Raw genomic sequence first — 17,494 nt, 5'->3', positions numbered from 1 at the left:
TCCCCCAAAAAAGTTCCCTGCATCTATCTAAATATCAACACTGTACTTTCTCTAAGCTTATATATATTTTTTAGCCACTATCTTGTATTTTTCAAGACTACAGGACATGCAATACACTTCTAACCTATCATTTTTGCACATACAGAGTAAGATAGTATTTTCTACAAAAATAATATTTTTTAAAGTTTCTTTCCTTTTTAGCGAATCAGTTCAGTTCAGTTCAGTCGCTCAGTCATGTCCAACTCTTTGCAACCCCATGAATCGCAGCACGTCAGGCCTCCCTGTCCATCACCAACTTCTGGAGTCTACCCAAACTCATGTCCATTGAGTCAGTGATGCCATCTAGCCATCTCATCCTCTGTCGTCCCGTTCTCCTCCCACCCCCAATCCCTCCCAGCATCAGAGTCTTTTCCAATGAGTCACCTCTTAACATGAGGTGGCCAAAGTATTGGAGTTTCACCTTTAGTATCAGTCCTTCCAATGAACACGCAGAACTGATCTCCTTCAGAATGGACTGGTTGGATCTCCTTGTAGCCCAAGGGACTCTCAAGAGTCTTCTCCAACACCACAGTTCAAAAGAATAGTCGAGAACAAAATGAGGATATTGATTAAAGTATGAAGTTCTGTAATTTATAGTTATTTAATTAGAAAACATTTTTTCCAGCTTATACTCCTAAGAATACACACACACACACACACACACACACACACACACACACACATTTAGTGATTATTTGATCAACAGTTAGTCTAAAGAGGGGCTTCCCAAGTGGCTCAGTGGTAAAGAATCTGTCTACAATGCAGGATTCACAGGTCCGACCATGAGTTAAAGGTCCCATGATCTTTCTCCCTTTTTCTGGAAAAGGAAATGGCAATCCACTCCTGTATTCTTGCCTAGCAAATCCCATGGACAGAGGACCCTGGCAAGCCACAGTCCATTGGTCACAAAAGAGATACAACTTAGCAACCAAACAACAACAAGTTTAAAGGGACTTCTCCCTATTATAATGGCACTGTACTAATGATCAAGACTGAGAAAAAAGAGTGAAAACATGTACACATTACCTTTTAAATTATTTTATAACCACACAGTTAGGATTCCTAGAATATATATTCTATTCTTGCCAGTAAGCTCAAATATTTTATAAAGATTACCTCCTATATCTCAGAGAAATATTAGCAAAGTAAAAATGTAGTGTGCCAATTCTTGCTTCGAGACATGTACTCTGTATGTGTAAGCTTTGATGAGTACTAATGGATACTTCTTAGTTTTGAACCTTAGGTTGAAAATAACAGCTTGTTGTTATTTTTCAGGAAGAATAGGGTCCATTTCTAAACATTTTAGAAATCTCAGGGCTTTTTTTCTGCTTATAAATAGACAAATAAATGACCACATTAGCACTTGCACTTCAATATGAGCCAAGGACATTTAAAAAATGTCACAACTCTGGGTTAACACTTATTTTTGACATCTGGCTTTCAGATTTTTCTCTGTAATTGTCTGTTTGCTGCCTCATTGCCATACACAGGGACTGAAGGTCAAATGTATCTCTTTCCTGCATTTCCATAAGATATTAAGTCTCAAAGTTTTAAAGATTTCATGTATTGTGGATACTGGATTTTTCCAAGTTCTAAACCAGTTTAAACATTTGAACATGGGAACGTCTTCTGCTTAGGTAAAAAACTGCCCCCAGAAAGAATTGTAAGTCACTTGATTCCAACTACAAGCTGCTCAATTTTTAGCAGAGGCTTGTGCGTTTGTCTCTCTAGACCAGGGGAAACATTTTGGCCCTAGTCTTACAAGAGCAAATATGAATGCAGCCCACACATGGCGGTATGCTCTTACATATGAAACTGAATACACTGTCAAGGGGATGTCATCAAAGATGAGCTAACTGACATAACTAGGAATCAAGTTTTCTTTTTAAATCAGGATCAATTCCAGAATGGCATCAAGTGAACCAAAATGTGCCCTCCACACAGACTCTCTGCTTGGGAGGTCTCAAATACAAAAAATATTCTAAGTCTATGGGCATGAAACATTGAACTTATTGCTTGCTCATATCATCCACTGAGAATATTAGACAATGAAAACATCATATGATGGTAGTTTTAACATGGAAATGTTCATTTTAGTTCAGAAGTCACACTGTTCATTACCTGTTCAACAAGCATATTGATAATCTTTTTAAGTACTGCATATTGAGCTAGTTACTAGAGAAACAAAGAAAACAGTTGCTTCTCTCAAGAAATCCAGGAGTCTAAAGGCTGGTATCTGTCTTGTATGACTCTCTGTAATGACGTGTCTTTATCTTCCCCCGCAGATTATGATGACTTTTATAAACTATTCAAAGACCCAGAATGAAAACTAAATCCTTAAATGCTTTTTCAAGGGTATCCTGTATTTAAGTGCCAGTCCTCCTGTCCTCACTCCCTACCCTCAACCGCAGTCTGTTTTTGAAAAGATGTGTTCAAATTCACATATCAGGACTCTATCCCCTCACCCAGAGCTGAAATGACTAAAGATGAGCACCTATCCAAGCTTGACAGTTTGTTAGCTGAATAACAGCACCTGGTGTGGCTTTGAGCAAAACCTTTGATCAAGTATGGACAAGGATGATTGGTTAGGTCATTCACAAACTTTCTCTGGAGAATTTAAATCAAAGTAGGTGGAAAGTTCACCGTGGAAATCAGAAACAAAAAGAGACTGAGGAAAGACAATACATAGGAACTACTGTGCAGCTGAAGGTCTGAATATACAGACAGCATAACACAGTAGAGAAGAGAAATAAGGAGATACAGTCAGTGGGTGAAGTGATACACAGAGAGAAAGACAAGCTCATATTTTCCCCCTAATTATATCAGAGGTGCAAATTTCTGAAAAAAAAAAAAAAAAAAATCCCCAAACCAAAAAAACCCCTGACTTCCATTATCTCTAAGTTGGCTCTGCAACTGCTTCTAGATTTCTCTGTTATTTTTCTACTGTAGTCTTCTAGTAAATATCCACTATTTTAAGGTGAAATTAGCGAGTCTTTGTTCCTTTCAATTGAAAGAGCCTAAATAGTTCATTATGACAAGTGTGCAAAATATTTATGAACTGCACTAGTGAGTTACTAAATCAGAGTTTAGATCTCCGACGCTGAAGTTTGTAATATCATAGCTAGAACATACCTAAAGGAGAAGATGGGCTTCCCTCGTGGCTCAGATGGTAAAGAATCTGCCTGCAATGCAGGATTCTTGAGTTCAATTCCCTGAGTCAGGAAGATCCCCTGGATGAGGGCATGGCAACTCACTCCAGTAGTCTTGCCTGGAGAATCCCATGGACTGAGGAGTCTGGCGGGCTATAGATCATGGGGTCACAAAAAGCTGGACATGACTGAGTGACTAACACTTTTAAAGGAAAAGATAAATCATAGAAAATAGAGGTAAAGATATACACATAATCCATGCTTAATCATTTTTTAATAATCTATAGATATATAGAAATACATACAAATCCACAAATAAATCCAGGAACCAGGATCACTGTGATATGTTATCAAATGCAGCAGCTACTCTAACCCTGCATACCTGGCAGGGCATGTTTTCCCATAAAGAAATGTGCATGGTGTTTCAAGGAGGGAGAACTCAGAGTCAGCACTGAAATAGGATAAGGTGAAGGTGAAGTCGCTCAGTTGTGTCTGACTCTTTGCGACCCTGTGGACTGTAACCTACTAGGCTTCTCTGTCCATAGGATTCTCCAGGCAAGAACACTGGAGTGGATTGCCATTTTCTTCTCCAATTATATATAAAAGTTTTCAAGGAAGGTATGAGAGAATTTTAATTGAGTGCAAGCTAAATTTCTAACATTATACTAGAGATCATCATATATATGATCTCATTAAATCCTTACAAAAAATTCTGGGAAGTTTTATATTATAAATTATAAAAATAAGAAAATCAAGACTCAGGAAGTTTGAAGGAACTTCTCTAAAGTCACGTTTGAAATGGAAACACATTACTTTCTGGCTCTAAAGCCCACATTCCTTTCATCTTACCAATATGACTGCTCTTCATTCAGCATAATCATCTGATATCAAAGAGAACACAATGACCTCATTCCCACTAGAGCCCTTGACTCCTGATTTTTGTGTATTTACTCTTTTCCTGAATTTACCAGAAAGGAAATTTTTGCTAAATTCTAAGTGTTGTCAAGGATGGGACTGTCTTCACTTAACAAAGTGGAATCAGTCACACTGGAACTCATGTACACCCGTGGCGGATTCATGTCAATGTATGGCAAAACCAATACAGTATTGTAAAGTAAAATAAAGTAAAAATAAAAATTTTAAAAAAAGAAATATTTGTTGAACAAATGCTTCAAAGGAGGTTTATTTAACAGGTATTATTGCAGATTACCCCAAATCAGCCTTGGCAATCCAAACACAGCTTAGCTTGGTGGTTTTTCTTTCTTACTTGTTTTTTTTCTATTTTTTGGAGAGACAAACTCGTTTAGAACTGAAGTCTGTGGACTCTGGAGAGACTGTATCTGAAACCTGACGGCCACTTCACAGATGCATTACCATAAATTACTTAGGTAGTTTCCTGAACTGTAAAAAATTAATAATAGATGATAGGTTTGGTGTGGATATTAAATTAGTTAATACTATGAAATATTTAGAACAGCGTCAGGAAACTGATAAGAATTAAGTAAATGTGAACTATTTTAAGGAACCTCAGATCATTTTCATTCAATACCACTCCCATTCTTTATTTCTTAGGAAAGGGTAGGACTTTCTTAGATTATGTATGACTTATCAGGGGAGCCAACAGAATCCTGGTAAGCTGACAGAACACAATGCGACCGTGATCCTGTGTTGGAGGGGTGGTGGTGAAGGATATTCCTATATTGAAGGATCTGACAGTTTAATAGTCTACTTTTGAAAAGGGGCCTTCAGAAAATGGTCTGATCATTAATAATTTTAGCTTTGTGAGCCATATAATTTCTGCTGCAACTACCATACTCTGCTGTTGGACTATGCAGTCAGTCACAGATAACAGATGGACAATGAATGTGGTTGAGTTCTAATAAAACTTTATTGACAAAAACAGGAAGTGGACCAGATTTGGCCTAAGAATTTTTGAAAACTTCTGTGGGCAAAGATGGGTACAGTGCTCAGATAATGAATATATCTCTGGGGCCTTGGCTTCCTGGATACACCTTGACTATTACTAATTAGCAGCAGATCTTTAAACTTCATGATAAACGTTTCTCATTTGTGAGTTGGAGTAAATGCTCCATGACACTCCTTTAAGATTAAGATGCTACTAAATAAAGAATGCAAAAGCCTAGAAATCCCCTGTAGCAAAAATGGAATCTTGCTATTCCTACTTAGATTTTCCTCTCTTAAATTGTGTCCTAGATGATTTAAAGATTTTTATAATGTGATTTAAGTAGGAAAGGGAGAGGGCAGGGGGATAAGAAAATAGTTTTCTGTAAGGTTCCCATGTGGGAAATCACAGAATATCTATAAATGCAACACTGTATCATATCATACCATATAATATGTGAAAAAGTAAAATGGAAATAAAGTACTGATGCTGTGGTCTATTTATTCTTCTCAACATGTCTGAAAATTACAACACATTTGAATTGTTTTTTGATAATGACTTGTGTGTCTTTAATGAGAGCATCATTCTGTCACTGGACCACAAGGGTGATTGTTTCTTAAATATTACACACTTTACACACATTACTCTAGATTGAAAAGTGAAGATAAATGATGATAAAGAAATTGGTAAAACCAAAAGTTAGTTCTATAAAAAAGATAAACAAAAAATGATAAACCTCTAACCAGACTGACCAAAGAGAAACAAAGAAAGACTATAGAAAATCAAGAATATAAAGGTCAACATAATCTCAGATTCTACAGGAAGGATCTCAGATCTGGCCCAGGAAGTGGGCCAGATTTGGCCTAAGAATCATATTTTATCACATTTAGATGTATATCTGATCTATTCTCTATGACTATTTATTTACTTATTCTTTCCATAGATATTTTATTATGGACTTTAGGTACTGTTGTAGATACTGAATAGCGCTCTTGCCATAAAAAGCCATTTTGTGAAGTGGAAGTTGCTCAGTCATGTCTGACTCTGCAACCCCAACAATTATACAATCCATGCACTTCTCCAGGCGAGAATATTGGAGTGGTTCGCCTTTCCCTTCTGCAGGGGATCTTCCCAACCCAGGGATCAAACTCAGTTCTTCCGCATTGCAGGTGGATTCTTTACCAGCTGAGCCATAAGGGAAGCCCAAAGATACTGGAGTGGGTAGCCTATCCCTTCTCCAGCTGATCTTCCTGATCCAGGAATCGGACCAGGGTCTCCTGCATTGTCGGTGGATTCTATACCAACTGAGCTATCAGGGAAGCCCTGTGATAAACACTAAATTTGTACAAATTCCAAGTCATAAGAAACAAAACCTAACAAAGCAAACCAATGTAATAGTCTGTGATCCATTGGAAAATTGGTAAAGAGCTTTCTTTCAGGTTTGGGACAATTGGGATATTGCTTACTTTCAAGATTAGTCTACCCACTCCAGTACTCTTGCCTGGAAAATCCCATGGGAGGACCCTGGTAGGGTACAGTCCATAGGGTGGCAAAGGGTCGGACACGACTGAGCGACTTCACTTCACTTCACTATATACCATTGTGCTTAAAGGAAATGGCAACCCACTCCAGTGTTCTTGCCTGGAGAATCTCAGAGATGGGGGAGCCTGGTGGGCTGCTTTGTATGGGGTTACACAGAGTTGGACACGATTGAAGCGACTTAGTAGCAGTAGCAGCAGCAGCGCTTAAAAACCAATCAGGTTTTGCGCAGAATATGGGAATAAGACTCAACAAAATCTCTAAATTAAAACATTCTTCAGTTCAGTTCAGTTCAGTCACGCAGTCATGTCCGACTCTTTGCGACCCCACGAATTGCAGCATGCCAGGCCTCCCTGTCCATCACCAACTCCTGGAGTTCACCCTAACTCATGTCCATCGAGTCGGTGATAATGCCACCTTTCATCTGCCAAGATTATATACTGGCTACTGAATGATTGTCTCTGCAAACTTCTTTTCTCTCAGCTCACCTTTGGGATTCTCCTCTAGTTAGAAAATAATGTACCACCAATGCCTCTTTAGAACATTCACACTTCCATTAAAGCTTTATTTGCCACAGGGAAGGTTAATAGTATTTTGGATAAAAACAAAATACTAGGTTCACTATTGTTATAAACATGCTAATGTTAAACCATTATCATGTCCTCCTACTTCTCAGATAATGCACCTTTTTCAAATGCTAAGGATATTGTCTATTGTAAGGCAAAGGTTTTCTCTGCAGATAATACTACTGGGAACTAAAACAGACACAGATATTGAAATGGCAATACTTTATTCATGACCATATGCTGCTACTGATTTTTGCACCAAATCATGTATCAATTTATTCCTTTTTTCTTCTTCTATTTCAACAGATTCATACTGTTATTATGAAAAGTAAAACACATAAGGGGCAGATGATGATAAATGATAAGCGATCTAATATTCACTGATTGATATTCAGCAGCTATTATTATATAATATTCAGCAGCTACTATATTACTTTTATCCTGCATAGACATGAGAAATACAATCATAATAAACTGTGATTTAAATTTACCTGTAATAGATATTCTATTCATTTATAACTTACATGAGAAAAATTATGATTTGAACATTCATACTATTTTAGAACAAATCAAGAATAGAGTGAAAAAGAATTGATTTGAAAGAAGTATAAACTTAATAAACTTATCAAGTTCATATTGTGTGCAAGGTGAATTAAATATAAAGATGTTAATAATTCAGAATTTAGTGAGACAAAGTAAAAGTTATTATGATTATCAATCATATCAATAATTTTATCAAATACAAGTGATTTAAACACATCAATTATAATATAAATATTTTTAAATGGATTAAAAAAATAGGAGTCTAGTATATGCTGTTGAAAAGAAATCTGACTTAAATACAAAGACACAGCTAAATTAAAAGTGCAGAAAAAGTTATATCCTTCAAACACACAAAAGAAAGTGATTATTTTAAAATCAGACAAAGTAGGATTCAGAACAAGGTAGTGATATTGTGTAGATGTGTACACATGGTGTATATGTGTGGTCAGTTGCTCAGTCATATCTGACTCTTTGCAACCCCATGAACTCTTTGTTACCACATGGACTGTAATCCACCAGCTTCTCTGTCCATGGATTTCTCAGGCAAGAATACTGGAGTGGGTTACCATTTCTTACCCCAGGGGACCTTCCCAACCCAGGATCAAACCTGTATGTCTTATGTCTCCTGCACAGGCAGGTAGATTCTTAACTACTGCGCCACCTGCATAGTGCTAAATGGGTCAGACCACCAGAAAATATAGCTATGCTAAATGTATAAGCATCTAAGAGCTTTAAAATATATTAAGCAAAAACTAGTAGAACTAAAAGGAGAATTAGATAGATCCACAGTTATATTTGGAGACTTCAACAGTCTGTTCAACAGTTGACAGAGTGAGCAGACAGAAATCAGTAAGTTTGCAAGAGATGTAAAAAACACTATTAATCATCTTGACCTAATTGTTATTCATAGAATATTCCACCAATAACAACAGAATACTTAATATTTTCAAGTACACAAGAGATTTTATCCATGATTCACTATATCTTGGGCAATAAAATAAGCCTTAAAAATGTAAAAGAATATTATAATTTATGTAAAGTAAAGAATGCTTTCTATGACTTTTTTTTCCCCTAAATCTAGAAAATTCCCCAGTATTTGAAATTAAACTACACATTTCCAAGTAACCCCTGGATGAAAGAAGAACTCATAAGGGAAATTATAAGCATTTTATATTGAATAAAATTTAAAACAGCATATCAAAACTTTGGGGCATAAAGAAATAGGTAAAAGGAAATTTATCATTAAATGCCTACATTAGAAAATAAGAAAGACTCAAATCATTTATCTAATTTTATCTTCAATCTTACAAAGCTAGAAAGAAAAAGGCAAGCAAAAGGAAGGAAATAATAAAGATAAGAGCAGAAATAAATAATGTAGAAAATAGGTAAACTGTAGAAATCAATAAAATCAAAAGTTAGTTCTATAAAAAGATCAATAAAATTGATAAACCTCTAAGAAGAAAAAAAAATTTGATATAGAAAATCAAGAATGTAAAGTAGGCATGATCTCAGATCCTACAGACATTAAGATAAATAAATGAAAGAACGTTGTTGTTGTTTAGTGTCTGACTCTTTTGTGTCCACATGGACTGTACCCTGCCAGGTTCCTCTGTTCATGGGATTTCCCAGGCAAGAATTCTGCAGTGGGTTGCTATTTCCTTCTCCAAATAGGGAATATTAGGCACAATTTTGGAGAAGGCAATGGCACCCCACTTCAGTAGTCTTACCTGGAAAATCCCATGGATGGAGGAGCCTGGTAGGGTGCAGTCCATGGGGTCTTGAAGAGTCAGACACGACTGAGTGACTTCCCTTTCACTTTTCACTTTCATGCATTGGAGAAGGAAATGGCAACCCACTCCAGTGTTCTTGCCTGGAGAATCCCAGGGACTGGGGAGCCTGACGGGCTGCCGTCTATGGGGTCGCACAGAGGAGGACACGACTGAAGCGACTTAGCAGCAGCAGTAGCAGCAGGTACAATTTAATGACCATAAATTCAATAACTTAGATGAACTGGACTAATTCTTTTAAAGATACAAAGTACCAAGTATCATTTAAGAAAAAACAAGTGATCTGAATAGTTTGATGTCAATTAAAGAAACAGAAGTTAAAGACTTCAACCTAAGAGGACTCCAGGTGCAGATGGCTACCTTACTAAATTCAAGTAAACATTTAAAAACAACAATAACACCACCAGAAAAATACCACAAAAATTCTTCCAAAATATTGAGGAGAAGGTAAAACTTCCTAAGTTATTTTATGAGGGTGACCTCATCTCATGCTGATACCAAAAATCAGAAAAAGACATCACAGAAAAAGAAAATTATAAAGCAATATTCTTATGATTCCAAATGCAAAAACCCTGAACAAAACTAAATAAAATCAAATCCAGCAATGAATAAAAGTGATAAGACATCACGATCAAATGGCCATATGTCAAGAATATAAGACTTACTAATTTGAAAATCAACTTGGGAGTGTTGATAATATTCATTAATAGTAAAGCAAATAAACCAAAAAACAAACAATAAAACCTGCAAAATGGCATAGAAAGCAGTATCTTTGCAAATACATAGTACTTCAGAAACAAAGGAACCAAAACTATAGCTAATAGAATAGAAATTAAAAAAGATAAAATAGTCTTTATTTTCAGACAACACATAGTAAGTCTGAAGAAATCTTTAAAAAGAAACAAAACAACTGCTTAATTAAACTAAGTTAAAACTTGCAAAATACAAGGCCAATATACAAAAATAAAATGTATTTCTATTTGTAAAATGCCAATTTCCCCAAACTGATCTATTAATATAAGATCAACACACTTGTGGTATAATAATGAATATGCATGGTGACAGGCAAGGCCCAAGAAGGTTTCCTGGGTCTCCTTGTGGTGAAAGACACTTGTGCAAATATCTAGAAGTTTCTGAGATCCTCCTGAGGTAGAAATTGCTAGGCAGTCAGTGTAGGACTCTGAGACATCAGTCTTGTTTTCAATAAACATTAGCCTAAAGCTATATCCTTTGTCCTGAATTCCTGGAATGTGTTGTCAGTGTGATAAATCATCAGCACTTAGAGGCAGGGATCTAAGTATCAGACTTTATTTTTTTGGGCCCCCAAATCACTGCAGATGGTGACTGCAGCCATGAAATTAAAAGTCACTTACTCCTTGGAAGGAAAGTTATGACCAACCTAGATAGCATATTGAAAAGCAGAGATATTATTTTGCCAACAAAGGTCCATCTAGTCAAGGCTATGATTTTTCCAGTGGTCATGTATGGATGTGAGAGTTGGACTGTGAAGAAAGCTGAGCACCAGAGAATTGATGCTTTTGAACTGTGGTGTTGGAGAAGACTCTTGAGAGTCCCTTGGACTGCAAGGAGATCCAACCAGTCCATTCTGAAGGAGATCAGCCCTGGGTGCTCATTGGAAGGACTGATATTGAGGCTGAAACTCCAATACTTTGGCTACCTCATGCAAAGAGTTGACTCATTGTAGAAGACCCTGATGCTGGGAGGGATTGAGGGTAGGAGGAGAAGGGGATGACAGAGGATGAGATGGCTGGATGGCATCACTGACTCAATGGACATGAGTTTGGGTAAACTCCGGGAGTTGGTGATGGACAGGGAGGCCTGGCGTGCTGCAATTCATGGGTCACAAACAGTCAGACACGACTGAGAGACTGAACTGAACTAGATCCAGGGAAGAGCAGTAATTAGCTTTTGTTTCATATGCCTGAGGGAAAAGCAACTGGTAATCATTAATCAAGCCCATATATATCTGGTCCATTGTAAAGTGGCCAGGGAGCATGAAAAAGGGATCAGAAGAAGCCATAAATATATTAAGTTAAGCACCTTAACCTTTCAACTGATTGGTTAGAAATAAGGATAGGAGTCAACCTAAAATGTACAGATTTAGGACATAAAAACTGCTGTAAGTCTCACCTTTGGGGGACTATTGACCCACTCTCAGTGTCTACACTGAGAGCTTTGTACTTTCCTTCTCTCTAATAAATGCCATTTGCTTGTTACTGTGAGTGTTTGCATGGTCCTGGAGTCCATTTTTTGGTTCCATGAACAAGAACTTGGAATTCCTATTTCACTCCTACATGTGGCCCCCTACTGGGGATATCTTTAAAATATGATGGATGTTAATTAGATTTATTATTATTTGTATATATTGTTTCACTATATGGTTTTTTTCAGTGGTCATGTATGGATGTGAGAGTTGGACTGTGAAGAAAGCTGAGTGCTGAAGAATTGATGCTTTTGAACTGTGGTGTTGGAGAAGTCTCTTGAGAGTCCCTTGGACTGCAAGGAGATCCAACTAGTCCATCCTAAAGGAGATCGGTCCTGGTTGTTCATTGGTAGGACTGATGTTGAAGCTGAAACTCCAATACTTTGGCCACCTCATGCGAAAAGCTGACTCATTGGAAAAGACTCTGATGCTGGGAGGGATTGGGGGCAGGAGGAGAAGGGGACGACAGAGGATGAGATGGCTGGATGGCATCACCGACTCAATGGACATGAGTTTGGGTGGACTCTGGGAGTTGGTGATAGACAGGGAGGCCTGACGTGTTGCGATTCATGGGGTCTCAAAGAGTTGGACACGACTGAGCAACTGAACTGAACTGAACTGAACTGAACTGATATATAAATATCAAATCAGTATGTGATACACCTGAAACTAATATGCTGCTATATGTCAATTATATTTTAATTTAAAAAAATTCTCAAGGATGCAAGATGATGTCTAAATTCCTTCTGAAAATAATATACAATGGTGGCTCAGACAGTAAAGCGTCTGTCTACAATGCAGGAGACCTGGGTTTGATCTCTGGGTTGGGAAGATCCCCTGGAGAAGGAAATGGCAATCCAATTCAGTACTATTGCCTGGAAAATCCCATGGACAGAGGAACCTGGTAGGCTACAGTCCATGGGGTTTCAAAGAGTCGGAAACAACTGAGAGACTTCACTTTCTCTCAGTCTTCACTTTCTCTCACTTTCTATTATTTTTTGAAAATAATATACAATAGCAATTATAGAAAACAACAACACCGACAGGAAAACTTCACCAACTCCACAAAAGACAACTATGTACACCATGGGATGTGACATTATAGTTGAAAGCAAAGTGTTGAAAATAATTTCTGAATGCTGTTTTCTACACTGACTAAAAATTTTTGTGTACCATTACACTTTTTATAATTCTGGAAGTAGATATTAACTCACAGAAAACTATATAACATATAAATTACATCTGTCAGATGAGATAAATGATGTCTGTTTGGTACAGAAGGCTAATCCCAAAGGTTTCTGTTTAGTTTTCTCTAGGACAGTGAACATATTTTATCTAAATTGTCCAAAAAAAAAAAAAAAATCAGGAACCTAGTGATACACTTTAGGAGAAAGGTATATAAAATGTTATGGAAGCTTTGTGAATGGGGCCATAATTGAGTATCAGTTCAGTTCAGTCGCTCAGTCGTGTCCGACTCTTTGGGACCCCATAAATCTCAGCACGCCAGGCCTCCCTGCCCATCACCAACTCCCGGAGTTCACTCAGACTCATGTCCATCGAGTCCGTGATGCCATCCAGCCATCTCATCCTCTGTCATTCCCTTCTCCTCCTGTCCCCAATCCCTCCCAGCATCAGAGTCTTTTCCCATGAGGTGGCCAAAGTACTAGAGTTTCAGCTTTAGCATCAATCCTTCCAAAGAAATCTCAGGGCTGATCTCCTTCAGAATGGACTGGTTGGATCTCCTTGCAGTCCAAGGGACTCTCAAGAGTCTTCTCCAACACCACAGTTCAAAAGCATCAATTCTTCGGCACTCAGCCTTCTTCATGATCCAACTCTCACATCCATACATGACCACAGGAAAAACTATAGCCTTGACTAGGCAGATCTTAGTCGGCAAAGTAATGTCTGCTTTTGAATATGCTATCTAGGTTGGTCATAACTTTTCTTCCAAGGAGTTAGTGTCTTTTAATTTCATGTGTGTAGGAGGGTACATTACCAGTGAGATCCTAAATGTCATAACTTTTTTCTATTATTCCCTACAGTTTTGTGGCTGCATCTCACATTGCCGAAAAGTGAAAGGGTTAGTCACTCAGTCATGTCTGACTCTGCAACCCCATGGGCTGTGTTCCACCAGGCTTCTCTGTCCATTGAATTCTCCAAGCAAGAATACTGAAGTGGGTTACCATTCCCTTCTCCAGGGGATCTTCCTGACCCAGGGATTGAACCTGGGTCTCCTGCATTGCAGGCAGATTCTTTACCATCTGAGCCACCAGAGAAGCCCTCATATTGCTGAAAATATTATTAATCAACTTGAATTAATTTACTCACATTTGAAAATTGGATGATTGCATATCAAAATACAGATTTCTCTCTTCTCTTGGAACACTGGAATATAAGGCAACACTTTATTTGCTTGGTTTGCATATATACAGGGCAACAATTAGCTGGATATGATCGATATATGATTCATATACATAAGAGAAATGTTTTCTGATTCACAGAAAAACAGGAATTATATTTTCTTGATTACTGGCATGGTAGCTAAGCACCTGGGAAAATTTGGTTTTCTTGAAAGCAAACGTAGTATCAGCACTGAATCTCATGAGGAGATTCAGAATAGAGTGGCAGCAAGAGTTAGGGGAGAGTGAATTGGATACTGCCGGATTAATCTGGGAAGGGTTTAACACAGCCACAGGTTAGGAGCACACCATGATTCCCAAAGTAAGCCAGAGTAAAACCTCTGTGAGGGAAACTGCTGGGAATAATTCTTGTTGGTTTCCTATTTCTGCACATTCTGTAAGCAGAAGTTTTAACTGTGTTAGAGAGTATCTTCTCCAAGATGTTTGTAGAGCAAACAGCCTTAGAAGAGAAGAGGGGGTATCTTCCTAAGAAAATATGGTTATATTTGTATATTATCTAACACAATCAAGATAGTATCTTGCTCTGGAATATAGGACAGGTATGCCTACCAACCATGATAAAAGAGTCAGATTCCCTAAGCTCAAGGTTTTTGTCACATAACACACTAACATGTGCAGGTATCACTTGGTCCTCTTCACATGGCCCTGAGGGTATTTGTACCTGAGAAATCTGCAAAAGAAAATGCAAATCCTTTGGCTGTGAGTAATAGTCCTTTGTCTCTGACCCAGGAGTATTGTATCTTCTACCAGTATCTGTGAAACTGTGGTAAACTAATTTAATAACTTGCAAGTAGGGTGAACTGTCAGACCCTTTACAGTTCTAGCCTTTTAAGGGACATTTGGTTTTAACTGTTAACATTCAAAATGCATACACAATTTGACCAAGGCATTTCCCTTCTAGGTTTCTAATCTAGAGCAATATTCTGTTACAGGCATAAAGGCATACTAGTACATTTATTACAACATTGTTTGAACTTAAATGTACACAAAGGATAACTCTGTTGGCTAAATTATTGGCCAAATTACAGAACATTTATCAGTTACATGAAATAACTATATAATGTCCTTTGACTTAGTCACACATGTTTATAATGGCTAAATTATAGGACACCTATTGGTCATAAGTCCAGTGATATAAAGAACAATACTGCATATGAACTTGGAATGTCAAGTCCATGGATCAAGGTAAACTGGATGTGGTTGAGCAGGAGATGGCAAGAGTGAACATCTACATTTTAGGAATCAGTGAACTTTTTGGTCAACACCAAAATCAGATTGATTATATCCTTTACAGCTGAAGACGGAGAACCTGTATACAGTCAGGAAAAACAAGACCAGGAGCTGACTGTGGCTCAAATCATCAGCTACTTATTGCAAAATCCAGACTTAAATTGAAGAAAGGAGGGAAAACCACTGGGGCTTCCCTGTGGCTCAGATGGTAAAGAATTTGCCCGCAGTGCGGGAGAGTCAGGTTCAATCCCTGGATTGGGAAGATCCCCTGAGGAAGGGAATGACAATTCAAATTAGTATTCTTGCCTAGAAAATTCCATGGATAGAGGAGGAGCCTGGTGAGCTATAGTCCATGGGGTCACAAAGAGTCAGACACAACTGAATGACTAACACATGTACACACACACATACACACCTTCAGGGAAAACCACTAGGCTCTTCAGGTCTGACCTAAATCAAATCCCTTACAGTTATGCAATGGAGGTGACAAAATAGATTCAAGGGATTAGATCTGGTAGACAGAGTGCCTGAACAACTGTGGACAGAGGTTGGTAACACTGTACAGGAAGCAGGGACCAATATGATTCCCAAGAAAAAGAAATGCAAGAAGGCGAGGTGCTTGTCTGAGGAGATCTTATAAATAGCTGGGAAAAGAAGAGAAGCAAAAAGCAAAGGAGGAAGGGAAAAATATACCCATCTGAATGCACAGTTCCAGAAAATAGCAAGGAGAGATAAGAAAGTCTTCTTAAATGAACAATGAAAAGAAATAGAGGAAAAAAAAAAACCCAACAACAATAGAATGGAAAAGACTAGGGATTTCTTCAAGAAAATTGGAAATACCAAGGGAACATTTCATGCAAAAAATGTTTTTCTTGCAAAGAAATGTATTTCTTGGGCACAATAAAGGGCAGAAATGACAAGGACCTAACAGAAGCAGAAGAGGTTAAAAAGAAGTGGCAAGAATACACAGAAGAACTGTACAGAAAAGGTCTTGATAACCTGGATGGTGTGATCATTCACTTAAAGCCAGACATCCTGGAGTGTGAAGTCAAGTGGCCCGTAGGAAGCATCACTACGAACAAAGCTAGTGGAGGTGATGGAATTCCAGCTGACTATTTGAAATCCTAAGAGATGATGCTGTGAAAGTGCTGCACTCAATATGCCAGCAAATCTGGAAAACTCAGCAGCGGCCACAGGACTGGAAAAGGTCAGTTTTCATTCCAATCCCAACGAAAGGCAATGTCAAAGAATGTTCAAACTACCACACAACTTCACTCATTTCATATACTAGCAAGAGTATGTTCAAAATCCTTCAAGTTAGGCTTTAGCAGTATGTGAACCGAGGACTTCCAGATGTACAAGCTGGATTTAGAAAAGGCAGAGGAACCAGAGATCAAATTGTCAACATTTGCTGAATCATAGAAAAAGCAAGGGGATTAAAAAAAACATGTACTTCTGCTTCATTGACCACACTAAAGCATGTAACTATGTAGATCATAATAAACTAGAAAATTCTGAAAGAGATGGGAATACCAGACCGCCTTACCTGTCTCCCGAGAAGCCTGTATGCGGGACAAGAAGCAACAGTTAGAAATGGACATGGAACAATAGACTGGTTCCAAATTGGGAAAGGAGTTTGTCAAGGCTGTATATTGTTACCCTGTTTATTTAACTTATATGCAGAGTACATCATGGGAAATGTTGGGCAGGATGAAGCACAAGCCGGAACCAAGATTGCAGGGAGAAATATCAATAATCTCAGACATGCAGATGATACCACTTTAATGGCAGAAAGTAAGGAGGAGCTAAAGAACCTCTTGATGAAGATGAAAGAAGAGAGTGAAAAAGCTGGCTTAAAACTCAACATTCGAAAAACTAAGATCATGGCATCTGATCCCATCGCTTCCTGGCAAATAGATGGGGATAAAGTATAAGCAGTAACAGATTTTATTTTCTTGGGCTTCAAAATCACTGTGTATGATGACTGTAGCCCAAAAATTAAAAGACGCTTTGTTCTTGGAAGAAAACCTATGACAAACCTAGACAGTATATGAAAAAGCAGAGACATCACTTTGCCAGCAAAGGTCTATATAG

The sequence above is a fragment of the Budorcas taxicolor genome, chromosome 8 (genome assembly GCF_023091745.1).
Source record: "Budorcas taxicolor isolate Tak-1 chromosome 8, Takin1.1, whole genome shotgun sequence".
Taxonomy (NCBI): domain Eukaryota; kingdom Metazoa; phylum Chordata; class Mammalia; order Artiodactyla; family Bovidae; genus Budorcas; species Budorcas taxicolor.
Note: the sequence above shows the minus strand (reverse complement) of the source record.